Here is a 16328-nt window from a genome sequence, read left to right as displayed (position 1 = left end):
TAAATGGTACTACAATTATGGAAACCAGCACAGAATTTGCACCAAAAATTAAAAGCAGAACAACTAGATGTTACCACCACCCCTTTTCTGGGTACACATCCAAAGGAACTGAAATCGAGATCTCTAGGATATGTCACCACTTGCATGCTCATAACAACATCCTGTACAAGAGCCAAGGTATAGAAACACTTCATGTCCATGACACAGGAATAATTACAGGAGTAGATTATTCAACCCTAAAAAAAAAGAAATGAATCCAGGCATTTATGACAATATTAAAAAGTCTGGAATTATGCTAAATGAAGAACAAATACTGTATGATACTACTTACCTGAGGTATTTAAAATAGTCAACTTCAGTGAAACATCCAGAGATCTGGGAAGCTGAGACAGGACAACAGTGTGTTTAAAGACAACCTCAGAACCTTAGCAAGACCTGAATAAACTTCATGACACTTTGTCTCTAAAAACACAGAAAAGGACTGGGAATATGTCCCAGTGGTTAAGTTCCTCTGGGTTCAACTCCTGGTACCAAGAAACACACACACACACACACACACACACACACACACACAGAAAGTAACATGTTGGTTTGCCAGAGAATGGGGTTAGAATAAAGTGAGGTGTACTTATTCAGTGGATAAACAAATTCTACTATTTTTGCACAATTCTGTACTTATTATTTACAATGCTATAATGCAGAGTTATAAAATTTTTAAGACTAAAGATATCCTACTTAGCATTCTCACAACTATGGAGGAAAGACAGGGATGGGATAGAGGAATGGAGAGAGGAAGGGAGGGAGAGAGAAAGTGAGAAGAAAGTATGAGTGAGAGTGAAATAAAGACAGAGACAGAGATAAAAGGAGGAGGAGGAGGAGGCAGGCAGGCCAAAAAGGAATAACATCATGGGTGTTCCTCCAACACAGTCCAGATCCCTGCTCAATGTAGCCCTCTCCTTGCTAAATACTGTGCTCTGGTTATCATAAATTTTTATTAATTGTATCTTTGTACTTAAATTTTATAGGTGAATTCAAAAAGAATATGGGCCACATGTATGAACACACCACGCATATGAAACCTGCATGTATACTGCATCTGACCACCTCATTCACGTTGAGGAGTTTTTATTCCTAATAGCAGAGAAGTGTGGGGGGTGATGAAATATAGGAACTGAGAGAGGTGGTACAAGGTAAGTGTGTCCTATTCATGTAAAAGTACAGAGAGGGAGGGTGCTGAAGCCCAGGAATACCACTCTTTGGGTTCCAATCGGAATTAAATTAAAGTGCAGAAGAAGGCAGTGAATTTTTTCCCTAAGACCAAGAACACCCCCTTATCCTTTGTCACTCATGGTACTTCACTGTTTTATCCCCTCTCCAACTGACGATGTGAGGAGAAAGGGAAACCATGACCATCTACAGTTGTCTTCCTTTCAGTTCTTTCTAAGTCACTAACAAACCAGTGGAAAAATGTGTTAGCAGTTATTGAGGTATAGTGAAAAAAAAATCACATTGGTTGTGTGTAACATTTTCACTGCTCTGGTATGAATGAACTCAACATGAGTGTGCAAGGTGCAAACTATGACTGACTTTTAAGTTTGAATTTAGAATTGACATTGCATAATTAAGATAATTTTAAAAATCTTGCAAACAACTTAAAATCCTGATTTTTCTGTAATGAGAAGGATACTAAAGGACAAATAAAATGCACATGAAATATGAAGACATCACAGAGGAAATAGATTTCTGTTGCATGATGTTAATGGCACAGGTTACTGCTTTTTGAACAAGTACTCTATATTTTCATTTTGCGTTGGACCTGTCAATTACACAACTGGCCCTAATAGCTACCATAACAAGGACTCTATTTCCCAGAGGAATGCCTGATTCTAGGATCTGGTGAGGAAATAAAAATGAGCCTGAACATAGCAGAATGAGGAGGCAGAGGAGAGGAGAGGAGGAGGAGGAAAATGTTCCAAGTGTGGACATCTGACAAATGATCTGAGAACTAAGGTATAAGATGTTTCAAGAGCCAAACACCAAAGAATATGATTAGTAAAATAAGTAGCTTTAATACTGAAATAAAACTTAACATAACCATTGAATATGTGTTTACTGACATAAATAAGTAAATGGCTACATAGGTAATAATGAAGGGAATAGAAAAATCTAATGGAAGAGTTGAAAACCACACAGGTGGACAGCACCCCTTCTTCAGGCAGAGCTTACTCTCCTTCTCCATTTCAGGGTGGCCAGATTCAGTGGCTTGATCACAAAGGATAGTATAGAAAAAAAAAAAAAGACAAGAGAAGGAAGTTCTCAAAAGGTAAATCTGGCAAAATCACCTTGACCATGGGTGGATGGTAGCATATTAAGGATTTCAGTGAACATCAGGTAAACTTGTCATGCTGTGACAAGAAGGCACCTCATCTCTGTTCCTATTTCTTCCTAAATTATTTAACCCACCACCACCACCAAACACCACATAACAAAAATGATATATGGCCGGCATTTGCCATTATTGTTAAGATCCTGATAAATAAGGAAAGACTGATACAGTTCTCTTCACAGGTGACTGGCAGTGACCACTTTCACAAGCAAGAGTTACAGCATGAGGATAAAAATATCCTCCCCAAGTGTTGAGGGTATACCACTCAGTGATAGAAGAGAATCGTTAGTCTCACGTGTTCTTAAATTCATGCATATCAATTGCACATTTTAATGGGATCAAGCTTGATATTTCCAAATGCATAGTAATTATATCTAATTACACATTTTTCACTCTCACCCCATACCCTCTCCCCAGCACCAATCTCAGACCTCCAGTATTCACTATTGTGTTTCAAATTTTACAGGAAAAAACCTCTAGTATACAGTTGGTAAATATAGTAACAGAAGAGATTTCTGCAGCCACAAACAAGAGAAAAATGCACTTTCTGGAATCACCTCCTCCTCACATCTCAGACCCACCAATGCTAATGCCAGGCTGGGTCATCCTTCAGTTCATTGTCCCAAAATCAGACAAGTGTTCTCCAGCTGTGGCCTTTGGTGTGCCACCTTCTATTCTTCCATAAGTCATCCAGGTGGCTTTAGTTCCCACCACCTGTGGACAGTGGTGCCACTGAGAGCATCAGAAACATCTATGGCACCAAATCTAACGGTCCCTCCTTGGTCGCCCTCTAGTTCACTTTTGAGTGGTCTTTAGTACAAGAGGCCCTGCCTTTCTTTTTACAATTCTCTCTTCCCAGAAGTCCATGTTGTTCCATTTCCCTGGTTTTCCAAACCCCTAACTGGAGGCCCCTGCTCTCTGTCTCCTGCTTGGTCTTCTCCTTTGCTAAATATAGGCATGTCCCCATCTCAGAGCAAGGTTCCCTGTGATTCTTTATGTTCACCCTCACCCTAGGTCACCTCAGTCTCATGGCAGGAAGCATTCTTCCACCTCCCCTGCCTCCCAAGTGTCCATCGTCTTCCCAGCCCTCTGCTCTCACTGCAGACCTGTCCATGTGGATATCTAGGAGGCATTGCAAACACACCAGAGCCTTCCTCAAAACCAGTGCTCTTTTCCTGCTCATGGCATCTTCAGACCCAGCCTGTACTGGAAGCTAATAATCCCCTAGGTTGCACAAGAAAAGAATTCAGAAACTGTCATTGGTCTTTTGACCCTTTCCCCCACCATGATCCATCATCATGCTCTGCTTTGTTCTAGAGTCAAAATTATGAATACAGGCTGGGGAGATATCTCAGCTGGTAGAGTGCTTGCCTTGCAATCACAAGGCTCTGAGTTCGATCCCCAGTACCAAAAACAAAAACAAACTATCATAAGCACAAGTGTGTGTGTGTACAAAATATATACACATAAATTATGCAATTACATATAGTTATATGTATATGAAATATCTGTAATTATAAACAAATCGGGTTCAACCACTTTATTCCCTTTCTTAGTTATGCCATCATGTATATAATATATATTTGAGGGACTAAAGAAATTGCTCACTTTGGAGAGTGCTCACCTAGCATGCACAAGGGCCTCCATTTGAATCCCTGTGCCTTAGAGGGAAAAAATATATAGATATAGATATAGGTATGGGTATAGATACAGATATAGATATTCAATTGATACACATGCCCATGGTGGCAAGTTCTGCTAAATGCCACAAATTCTTCTCATATCAGAGAGATTTAAAGTCTGCTTTTGCCAAAAACCACTGATTCTTCACTGGGATCTACAGATGCCCAATGGATAAATAAAAGCAAAATAACTTGGCATCTCTGATATATAATTACACATACATGTGTGTAAATATATGTCTATATATACGCATATACATTCTATGAATTGGCTTATAATAACAAAGCTTAGAAAAGAACACAACATGCCTCCAACATTAGCAAAGATTCCTGCAGCATCTGCAAAACAGTAGCAGTGGAAGAGGCTATGACTGATTGAGATCCTGACTTCAATTTCCCAATAAAATTTTGAGGAAAAAAATACATGAATATATATCTATTTATCATCTATCTATCTGCATTGTCTTCTCCTGATGACAATGAACACTGCACTGGTTACTAAGTGTATAATACTCCCTTTTCATAGCTGGACAATTAATTCCATATATAAAACTCATTAAGAGTTGTTACTCCCCCCAATAAAAAAGATTGCTTTTTTTTTTTTTTTTGCGGTACTGGGGATCAAACTCAGGGCCTTGTGCTTAGAAGGCAAGCACTCTACCAACTGAGCTATCTCCCCAGGCCCAAAAAGATTGTTTGTAAAAACAACAGCTTTGAGGTCTTTGTCAAACTTCCAGTAACCAAGCCAATAAATAGGCAGGCTCTGGTGGAATCTAGAAAGCCTTATGTGCAGTTCTGGCACCACCTAGCGTCTAATCAGAAGTTAGCACGTCTAACAAGGAAAAACCCATCTCAACCAGAGAGGTATGTACTGGTAGGGGTGAGACAGGTAGGTGCTCTTGCAACTTAGGGGAGGGATAGGGAGCAAAGACGGGATAACTCCTTAAGGAGGTCTTCATCTTACAGGAAGAAAAGCGTTGGCAGGAGCTAAGTGACATGAGGGGTGTAATTTAGAATAAAGAAGCGGGTGAAACTTTGCTGTGGATGGTAACATTACATCAGAGCCCTAAAGGGGTCAGTGCCCCATGTTATTTTAGTGCCTGAATTCTCGGGTCAGACCAGTGGCACAGCAGCCCACACCAGAGTGGAGCAGGGATTTCTGACTGTTTTGCTCACATATATGTCCTCTCACCTAGAGCAGAGCTTCATACAAAATAACTTTTTTTAAAAACTGCAAGAGGTTTATATTTCCATACATAAAACTAAATGATAGCAGATCCCAACCCCATCCAACGCAAACTGCCTTTTAGAGAATCATGAAGCTGGGGTTTGGCTTCACAACAGCCCAAGAGTCAGATGTCTCTCTTTGCCCTACTTTACAGATGCAGTGAGTTCCACAAGGTGGCCCTGGCAGGGTCAAGGCCGCATTCTCCATCTATGCCTCTCTAACTGCCCAGGAGGCAGGAAGCCCCTGCCGGTGTCCTGAGTGAGGTGCAGGGTGGACTCCAGACCAGGCTCCAGCAAGGTGGCAGCTGCTCCACAGGCTTACCTGTGAGACCTCCGGGTCTCACCATCTACACGCAAGGTAGTAGGAGAAGTCTCTCTGAACACACTGGTACAATGGTCGCTCTCAAAAAAGTTTCCAAGGTGACATCTTCAGGACCCATTTCCAGGACCTCCACAGAAGCCCAACGTACCTGAATATATGGAATGTTCACAGCATCTCATGAGGGAGGGACTAAGAAGGCTGCGCCTCAGAGTCTTCAGTCCCCCTCCATTGCCTGATTGTATAAGGGAGACCCCAAGAGCCCAAGGGCCCTTCTTCCCTGCTGAGCGCACAGTGACTTCTGACAGGGTTTGCAGACATATGCGACTCTCCTGGCTCCCTTAACCTCCTGTGGATGCACCCAAAATACCCTCCACTGACCTGCGGGGGCTCCTGGTCCCAGTGCCTATATCACCCGAGCAGCTTTGGGTGGGGAGAGCCTCCCACGGGCTTCCCCTAGTCCTGCTGCCCCACTGATTCTACTTCTTTGACTCCATTTGCTCAGCTTGGCTCCGCCCCACCAACTCCGCCCACCACTGTGGCTCCACTGGGCCCTCTTGCCTTTCTCTCACAGGCTTCGCTGTACATCCGGGCTCCTCTCTGCGCTGCTCTGCAGCACCACGCCCACTCCACCCACTTTATCCCCTGTATTGTGTCCACAAGGCTCTTCCTCTATGGGCCTATTTAACACAGTGGGATCGCAAGTTTTCCCCTCTAATCCTGGAACTGTTTGCAGACTGACTGGGCCAATTCCACCAATATCCAGCAGCACCTCAAGTGGCTCTGCTCTTCGTGATCAGTCATGGATTTTAATCAAGTTCATGCCTACACCTGCCACTGCTCATTGCCTGGCCACTCTGCCACTCCACCGCTCCTTGAGAACTCCTTCCAAAATGAATGAAAGTTGTCCTACAGTGTTTCCCATGGTTGCAGCTACCTCTCAGGCTGAGGGACAATTAATCTTTGGGTCTGGTCACTTTGGACTCTACAGCCCAGGGGATGACCTTGGACAACTCTGTTCACCTGAGCCATGTTCTCTCCCTTTATACAATGCAACTGATGATAATTCTTGATTAGCATGAGAGCAAGGATGTTTTCCACCATCTGTGTGTCAAGCAGATACTGGAAGCAGAGAAGACTGGTGAGCAAGAGAGCAAGGTCCCTGCCCTGCATGTGGAGAAGTCCAGCAGGATTAAAGGAGCATGTTTACACAGGACCTGGCCTTCTGCTACTCTCTAGCTCTGTGGTGTTTGTCACCTTCATTAGCCTTTGAGCACAAGATGTGCACAGCTCCTTGGCAAACAAGAGCCATCTGTGCTCTCCTGGCCAGCCAGCCCCACGCATCTCAGAATGAGGAAGCCCAGGTGTCTGATCATGGCCATCTTTCTCAAGACTGGGTCTTGGAAGGAGAGCCTCTTTATAACTCTGTGTAAATAGCTTTCATTCTGATGGCTTGACTCAATGCTGCAGAGATGAGACAGCAGTTGGGGACTTGGGTTACAAACTGCAGAAAATAAACTCAGTTCTTTAAATAAAAACAAGTTAAAGACACTGGAGAGGTCAAGGGAACCTGATGGTAAAGTTCAGTGAGAAGCTGGGCTGTGCGAGGTGATCACAGTGCCCAAAACCCTGCACAGCCCTCCATGGATGCTGCTGCAATGTGAGCACACTGTAGGACTTTCTGTTGTCCCTTTATCATTGCTCAGATTCAAAGTTTCCAGAGAAAGAACCTGATTGGTTGGGTGTAGGCATCTGAAGTTCTCCCAAACAACTTGGTATTGAAGGATGAACAGAAACTTGATAAAAGGCCAAAGGAAGGACATTCCAGATAAGAACAGCATGTATGTCCTCACAAAGGCATTGGGGCCTCTCAGAGTCATGCAGCCACACTATTCCAGGTGCTTTCCTCATCATGTCCTTCAATGCTCAAAATGCTTCAAAAATAGCCCTATATTTTGGAAAACTGGTTGCATTGTTTTATAAAAATGCTAAAGATTCTCATAAAAATCCAAGGTAGTGTCGTGTCATCATCTAGTGTCCCCTCTAGGACGTGTGAAAAGCTACAGGGCAGCATGTATTTGGGAGTCAATCTGGCTTTAGTAATATCAGAATCTTCACGGCTGGCTCTCTGCCAGGGAAAAGAGTTATCTGTGACACGAATGCGTCTGTGCTGTCCTGTTTCTCTGGGAGCCTGCGGAAATGGTACCTACAGTAATGAGAAGGCTTTTGGTGACTCTTCAGGGCATTTGGAGCAGCATAAAGAGAGAAGTGGAGGAGAGCAGTGTTTACAGTGTCATTCCAAAATGTCTGTACACAAATAAAGGACAAAATATTTTATGAAACAGATCTTCAATCAAACATAACTTTTTTTTTTAAACATAACGTTTTGATGCTTGGTATCTAGACTCCCTTGTGCCCTCACTATGCCAGCAGCAACTGTAGATCATAGCCAAAGGATTTGTGAAGTTTAGGCTTGTAACCTGGATGAAGAGATGAAGAAAATTTGTCAAGTTATATGAAAATACAATTACGTTGCTATGGACATCGAGTTTCCAGGTGGGGTTGCGAGACCCATTGGAGAATTCAGGAGCAATGCTGACTATCGGTACCAACTATTGTGATGTAACATACACCTGTTAAAGATAATTTAGCTAGGACTGACATTTATGAATAAACAAGGAGAATACTCTCCAGGAATTTCAACCTGGCAGTTTAATTTTAAATTTAATTTGATGGAGGACATGTATGCCCAGGATTCTATAGAGCTACCTGACAATGTCTGGTATGCAATTTAAAAAACATGAGGAGGAAGGAATTGAGACCCAGTACTTTGCAGAACTTCTTATGACTTCAGGGGGTGGTACTCTGTGAAGGGGTTAAATGGTTTCATTTCACAGTGGTTATGACTTGGCTATTTAATCAAATTCTTACCAATTCTAATTTGCCTGAAGAAGAACTTGACTTCTTTGAGATCCTTCGATTGTTTTTTCCTGTCATTTATGATGTGAAGTACCTCATGAAGAGCTGCAAAAATCTTAAAGGTGGACTGCAGGAAGTTTGTTGAACAGTTAGAGCTGGAAAGAATAGGACCACAACATCAGGCAGGATCTGATTCATTGCTTATAGGAATGGCCCTTTTCAAAAATGAGAGAAGTATGAAGACATCAGTGCCTTTTTCTCACTTGGTTATTAGGTTGAGAATATTAAAGATTTTGTTGGCAAAAGTTTTAGGCACTAAGAACCTACTAAGTAAAAGTGTAGATAGAGGTACCATATAAGTAACATTCACCACACTTAAGTGAAAGTATTTAAAATTGTTCATCTTGAAATGTAGTTCTGAAGGAAAAGGAAGAATAAGTTCTTCATAGGAAAAAAGCTTAAAAATTTTAAACTGCCTTACAATCATATAGATACAACTTTATTATTTTTCAAGTGAGAAAATAGGCAGAGGCTAGTAACTTTTCTCTAGGATCAACATACTACTAGAAGGAGAACTCCACAGGTCTTAGATTTCAGTGCTACTTACACCAAGTTAGGGAATTTAATCCTAGTATGGCCTTTTTTTAGACCTGAAACTTAATGGTAAAATTTCATTTGCTTGTACCATTTATTGCTTTGAATATTTTGTAGAGTAGGACTCATGCTTTTTATTGGATTGAGTCTTACAAAGGAGTTTGGATTCTGAAGGGGTTAAATAAATCTAAAAGTAGAAGCTAATCAAAAATTGGGAAGAATTGTCATATGTGATCAGTAACTCAAATCTAAAGTCATTAGATGTAGAAGAAATTAATGAACTCAAGTCTACCGCTAGATCATGTAATGTTAGGCACAGTTATACCTTGCAGGTAAACATAAAAAGGAAATGGGTGGTGCAAAAACAAAAATAGCATGTATTTTTTCCCTATAAAACAGTTTTCTTTTTGCAAAATATTTCATGTGTAGTATGTTCTCCTAGATATTAAGGAGTTGACTGAGACTGGGACCTAAATATTTTTGCAGAAATGTATTAATAATAATAGAAAGCATTAAATCTGTTTTAGTTACTCATTAATTCAGAAGTGATTTAATTGTCCATTTATGACAAGGAAATACTTTATTTTTTTTTACTTTTGCCAGTGCTTCATTACAGAATTAAAACTACTTTTAAAATTTTCAGATTGCATTTTACAAATGCTTAGTAGTTTAATTAATGGTGGATTTATGCACTAATTTGTTATCTTTATTTTTTCTTGGCTTCTTCAAGCACGTGTAGCCTAGTGTGGAAGTTCATATTTTACTTTCCATAACTAATTTAGTTTTTATTTTAGGTCATTTCAGCCTTGCTTGTAGATACAAAGTCACTTAAAATTTTCAGTATTTTTTCTCCACTAAAACCTTCATTTTTTCCTTCACCATCATTAGCTATTTTCATTCATTCTTACTGTTGAGTATCGTTAAATTAATGGAATAAAAATGTCTGCCATTTTTTATGCTTAAAAATTCTCATAAAAAAGGTCTAAATGTTAATGAGAAAGACATGTATTATACATTTTTTTGTATAGTCTCTGGTTTTCTTTGAGCTCTGTACTTCCTGAAGACATCAATCTTATTTGTTAAACATATGTGTGTGGCTTCAAAGGAACGCCATAGAAAAGAACTGTCAATATAGTTAAAAGAGTCCAGTACTTAACATCACTGAAATATAAATTGCGAGGTACCTTTTGGTTAAAATTATCTTTTTTTCTTCTTCAAAATTCTTTTTAGATGTTCTTTGAAAATCATATTGATGATGCCAAATATTGTGGTCATTGTCTGGCCTTGGTTTCTGGTTCATCCTATGTACAGAATGGCACAGGGAATGCATATGAAGAGGAAGTCAACAAGCAGTCATGACATGAAATGGTTCTTTTATTTTATTTGACCTACACACATGCTTGTATATAGGTTTTATCTCTGGTTGAATCATTTGAACAATAGACAGTACCTTTTCCCCCCTTTTGTAGCCCATTTTTTTTTTTTTTTTGCCTTTCAGTACTAAGTATGACAGTTCCTATCTCAGATCTTAAAAAATAGAAGTATATGCAGGTTAAATTTGACCTTAATTTAAAATATTTGTTAGCAAGCGTGTGTGACACAGTGGGGAAAGCTGCGTCATATTGAATAATTTGATAAACTTTACCTACTTGAGCTTGTCCCCCCCAGCCCCTTTCCTAAATTAACTAGCACTGACCGTAATTTATTTCCCTGTTTCATGTCTCTCCATTCCATTCTGCAGGAGTTTTAGCTATTTGAGATTGTGGAGCATCAATTGTGCACTTTAGAGAGTGATTCCAATCATCTGTTTTATCAGAAATTGTGGTTTTCTTGCTCTTAGCTAGAAAAATGACCATCTGCCAACTTTTTACAGTATTTGTTTTTGACCTACAGAATATAATTGCACAAGTGTTGTGCAAATTGTTGATTCAGCAAGACTAACAACAATAAACTACTGAGGAGCTTTACATACAGAAAGGAACTACTACTACTGTTTAATCTTCCAAGCACATCTAGTGTCTGTCAGTTTCTAATTGGTATATATAGGCTGCTCTGTGACTGAAGAATTTTCAAACCAGCTTTACACCCTTCAGGAAAAAAAAACCCTTATGATTGGATATTTAGTATCTGCTAGGAAACTGGCATTCAAGAGATTGAGGCTACACTTGTTTTATGATAGCACACTTCCTTTGATCTGCTTTTTATTCCATCACTGTTAACCCTTTTTATTTTATAGCCATACTTAATGATGCTATTGATTTGTTGATTATACAAATCAATTTCATTAAAGTCTAAAGATTAAAAGTCTTTAGGTATATTTTGTATCAAATTAAAAGACAAAAATTGTGCTTTCATAGTTGCTACAAAGAAGTACTGGAGAGATTTGGTGCAAAACAACAAAATACAATATATATATATATATATATATATATATATATATATATATATATACAACACACACATACATATAGCTAATAAAATTACCTGAGAAGTGTAATGCTTGTTTATTTTTTTGTGTATATCTTTGAAATCTATTTTATATATATATTGACAAAAGAGACTGTGAAATATTTAGCCATGCAGAATATGTGACCAGACCAGAGCATGTGTAGGAAGACCTCTTGGTAATCATTAACTCTACCCTAAAATGATGGACTACAAGTTATAATGTTGTTATCTACACTTCAATCAGTAATATTAGCAAATCTCCAAATGTTAGAAACATTAGTTTTTTTTCCCTTGTACATTCTTATTCATCATATTACAATGCTGTATTCTGGGTGGTCCTTTTTAAACAAAACATTATTTGCAAAACAGAGGGTATTATTTGTTTTAAACTTTTGTAAATAAAGGCTTTAGAAATGTTTTCCTACAAAAAAAACTCAAGGTATACAGCGAATACTGCAAAGTTGGGCAGGGGACAGAAAGCAAGAAAAAGAAACTAGTGTCATACTCCAGAATTAGCATTAAGAAACATCAACACAGAAGCCCTTCTAACTACATAGAAGGGAGGGAGGGAGGATGGGGAATGGGAGAGGGACCAGTGGTAGAAAGAAGGAAAAGAATTGGATTAAATGAGGTCAAATATGTATGTTAATTTTGTAAATAAAGCATTATCACCTGATTTAAGTAAAGAAGAAGAAATTCATGTGAAAAAGAAGCATTTGCTTATTTCACACATTTCTTTTTTATCCAAAACACCTATTTGATATAAGATCACCTTGATGTTGTGATTACTATTTTTGGTCTCAAAAGAAATTTAAAAATATTTTTGAAAATATTCAGATGTGGTTTAGTGGTTAAGCACCTTGGTTTCAGTTTCTGGTACCAAAAAACAAAACAAAACAACAACACAAAAAAACTTGTGGATCTACTGTATTTGATTACATATTTCAATTTTAGTGTTTGTTTTTCTGTTTTGGAAGAGGCTAAAAGTAAGTCTGTCACGCATTTGTTCTTATGCATGCCCAACATTTAGCCCTCAGGCTGTTGTATTTAGTCCAAGATCTGTAAATTTATCTGCCACCTCCCTTTGCTTGGATATTTCATCAAAACATAGGAGGAGGCATCACTCACCTCTAGTCTTGGGATCCCAAATTGTTCTTTCTGCATTAATTTAGGTACAAGTCATTAGTTGGCACAGCCCCACTGTAGAGATGGGAACAGCAAGACTTGTCCAAAGTCACTTTCCACATGGTCCATCAGTGCAGGACTTGAGATATGGACCAGTGTTCACCTGTTATAGAGAGAGGACTGAGGAGAGTCACTGGGATCCTGAGATTTTGGACTTGAGTGCTGGCATCAAGAGGAAAGAGACTTGTTCTCTGTGTAACTTCTGGGAAGATGAGTGATCCTGGACAGAACTCAGGGCTGACTCTCCCCCAAGGGCTCAGATTAGGAACTGGACAAGTTTCCTATGGTGCCTCCATTCCATTCCCAGAGAACTGAGAAAGGAATTACTGACAAAGGTTGCTGTTCCTCTTGGCCCAGAATATTTTCCAAATCTGAGGATGATGAACAGAAATTGGAACAAGGAAGATATCCAATGCATCTGTTTTTCCTCTACTATAAAAATACACCCACCAGATACTGAATTTTTTTTCCTTTTGCTTCAAAGAAGTTCAGAGGTGAGTATCTGAGCTGCCATTGTTTTCCAAGCATGCCTTCATGGCCAAGACCATTCCTGTCTTCCATTCTGCCATCCTTTTCAAGACAGCTATCAGGGTAAGGGGAAGAAGGGAAAAACAAAGAGCTGGAGGCCCAGGGACTTTGAGCAAGATCTCATTGGCCAGCACATAATCATAAGCACTCATACCTGTGAAGGATATTGGGGCATGTATTTAATGTTTGGTTTTCTTTATTGGTTTTGTTTTCAGTGGTGTGGACTGAATCTAGGGGTACTTAAGCAATGAGCCTCCATACCCTACCCCCCTTTTTTTTTAAGACAAGGTCTCACTCTGTTTCTTAGGGTCTCAATATGTAGCTGAAGCTGAACTAAGTCTTGAAAGTCTCCTTGCATCAGCCCCCTGAGCCATTGGGGTTATAGGTGTGTAACCCCACACCTGGCTATTTTTTATTAGGTGCTTATGATGGAACCCAGAGCCAGGCACATGTCCAGCACTTGTTCTACCACTGAGCTGTACCTCCAGCCCTAATAAAATGTCATTTAGTAATTTCACAACACATTTTTAAAAAACAAGGTCCCATTCAAACAAATGAGGGTTGTCTGGAGCTAATACAGAGCAAGAAGTTGTGCTGGGGTGGGTGGGTGTGTAGCAGAGCCAGGGCAGGATCACAAGGTTGCATGGCAGGGTGGGTAATAAGTGATGATATATCCAGGATGCTGACCTGAATGAGCACTGATTGTCTGTTAAAGGACGCCAGGTGTGGGTGGCTAGGTTGAGACATTATTCATTCATGTGTATAGGGGGACATCCAGGTGGAGTAGGGGCAGAAGGTGAGTTCATTTGGGTGTTTAACCAAAGACCTACATTCCCAGCACTTTTTGTTCTTTATTTTGTAAAAGGATTAATCTAAGTTGCTTAGGACCTGACTAAGTTACTGAGGTTGGCTTTGAACACCCAATCATCCTTTTTCAGTTTCCCCAGCTGCTTAAATTAGAGGCATGTGCCATTGCACTCATTCTAAAACAATTTTAAAATTTCTTCCATGCTAATATGAATGTATAAACATACTATAAAATATATATAATATTTCCACTTATATGATATAAATTTATGCAAAAGAGCATATGCCATTTATATGCATACTGATATCATAAAATTAGAGAACAAACTCTATTGATCAAATGTGACCAATAAAAGTTTGGACACATGTACACTTTATTTATAACTTTCTATTCATTTTTTCTGGACTTATCATTGGAAACAACACCAAAAAATTGAATGAATGAAAGCAGAAAATTTTGCCAATTTGCCTAATTTTTAAATGGGCATAATTTTGTATTTTTCTAGTGGTGGTGGAGAGTTTTAAATGTCCACCAGTGTTGCATATTGGCTCTCAACCACTGAAATTTGATCACACAGAAGTCAAAAGCAAAAAAAGTTCCTAGATTTATAAGAAAGAAAATGAGAATGTTGATGGGTAGGGAGTGCTCAAAACAGTGAAGAACAGAAAGTAACTCTAAGGATTTATAGCACAATGGACTTGTCACACTTTATAATAACTACTTATCAAGTCAAAATGTCAGAGAAATGTTTTCAGGTTTCAAACATAAAAATGCTAATATTTCAGAACATGAAAATTACCCTTTTTTGATCACACTGGATGCACATATTATAATTCTGGGTCTCATATTGAAGTAGACATAGATTACAATTAAAAATCAAATGAACAAAAATCAACAGTTCAGTGTTTTAACCCAGCACCAACATCACTTTGGAGTTTTATTTTTTTTCTCTATTTTTTTTTTATTGTAAACAAATGGGATACATGTTGTTTCTCTGTTTGTACATGGCGTAAAGGCATGCCATTTGTGTAATCATAAATTTACATAGGGTAATGTTGTTTGATTCATTCTGTTATTTTTTCCCTTCCCCCCACCCCTCCCACCCCTCTTTTCTCTCTATACAGTCCTTCCTTCCTCCACTCTTGCCCCCTTCCCTAACCCTAATTCTAACCCTAACACTAACCACTCCCACCCCTCATTATGTGTCATCATTCACTTAGCGATATCATTCGTTCTTTGGTTTTTTGAGATTGACTAATCTCACTTAGCATGATATTCTCGAATTTCATCCATTTGCCTGCAAATGCCATAATTTTATCATTCTTTTTTTATTGTAACAAATGGGATACATTGGGTTGTGTCTCTTCTGATACATGGGTCATAAGGCATACCATTTGTGTAATCATAAATTTTACATAGGGTAATGTTGTTTGATTCATCTGCCATTTTTTTCCCTTCCCCCCACCCCTCCACCCCTCCCCTCCTCTATACAGTCCTTCCTTCCTCCATTCCTGCCCCCCTCCCTAAACCCAACTCCAACCACCCACACTAACCCTTCCCACCCCCCATTAGTGTCAGTCATACACCTTATTAGCGATTTCATTCTTCCTTTAGGTTTTTGAGATTGGCTTATCTCACTTAGTATGATATTCTCCAATTTCATCAATTTGCCTGCAAAGGCCATAATTTTATCATTCTTTATGGCTGAGTAATATTCCATTGTATATATCTACCACAGTTCTTTATCCTTCATCAATTGAAGGACATCTAGATTGGTTCCACAATCTGGCTATTGTGAAATGAGCAGCTATGAACATTGATGTGGCTGTATCTCTGTAATATGCTGATTTTAAGTCCTTTGGGTATAGGCCAAGGAGTGGGATAGCTGGGTCAAATGGTGGTTCCATTCCAAGTTTTCTAAGGAGTCTTCATACTGCTTTTCAGAGTGGCTGCACTAATTTGCAGCCCTACCAGCAATATATGAGTGTACCTTTCTCCTCACATCCTCGCCAACCTGTTGTTGTTTGTATTCTTGATAATCGCCATTCTAATTGGGGTGAGATGGAATCTTAGGGTGGTTTGATTTGCATTTCTCTTATTACTAGGGATGTTGAACATTTTTCCATATGTTTGTTAATTGCTTGTAGATCTTCTTCTGTGAAGTGTCTGTTCATTTTCTTAGCCCATTTGTCGATTGGATTATTTGCATTCTTGGTGTAGAGTTTTTTGAGT

The 16328-nt window shown here is 39.2% G+C and overlaps 1 pseudogene; it reads left to right on the top strand.

Annotated features, from left to right (window-relative positions):
• The first annotated feature begins 8037 nt into the window (after positions 1-8037).
• On the top strand, positions 8038-10486 carry LOC124971104 (CCR4-NOT transcription complex subunit 7-like; annotated as a pseudogene).
• The last annotated feature ends 5842 nt before the right edge of the window (positions 10487-16328 follow it).

The sequence above is a fragment of the Sciurus carolinensis genome, chromosome 19 (genome assembly GCF_902686445.1).
Source record: "Sciurus carolinensis chromosome 19, mSciCar1.2, whole genome shotgun sequence".
NCBI classification, from domain to species: Eukaryota; Metazoa; Chordata; class Mammalia; order Rodentia; family Sciuridae; genus Sciurus; species Sciurus carolinensis.
This window is presented reverse-complemented; position numbering and strand designations above follow the sequence as displayed.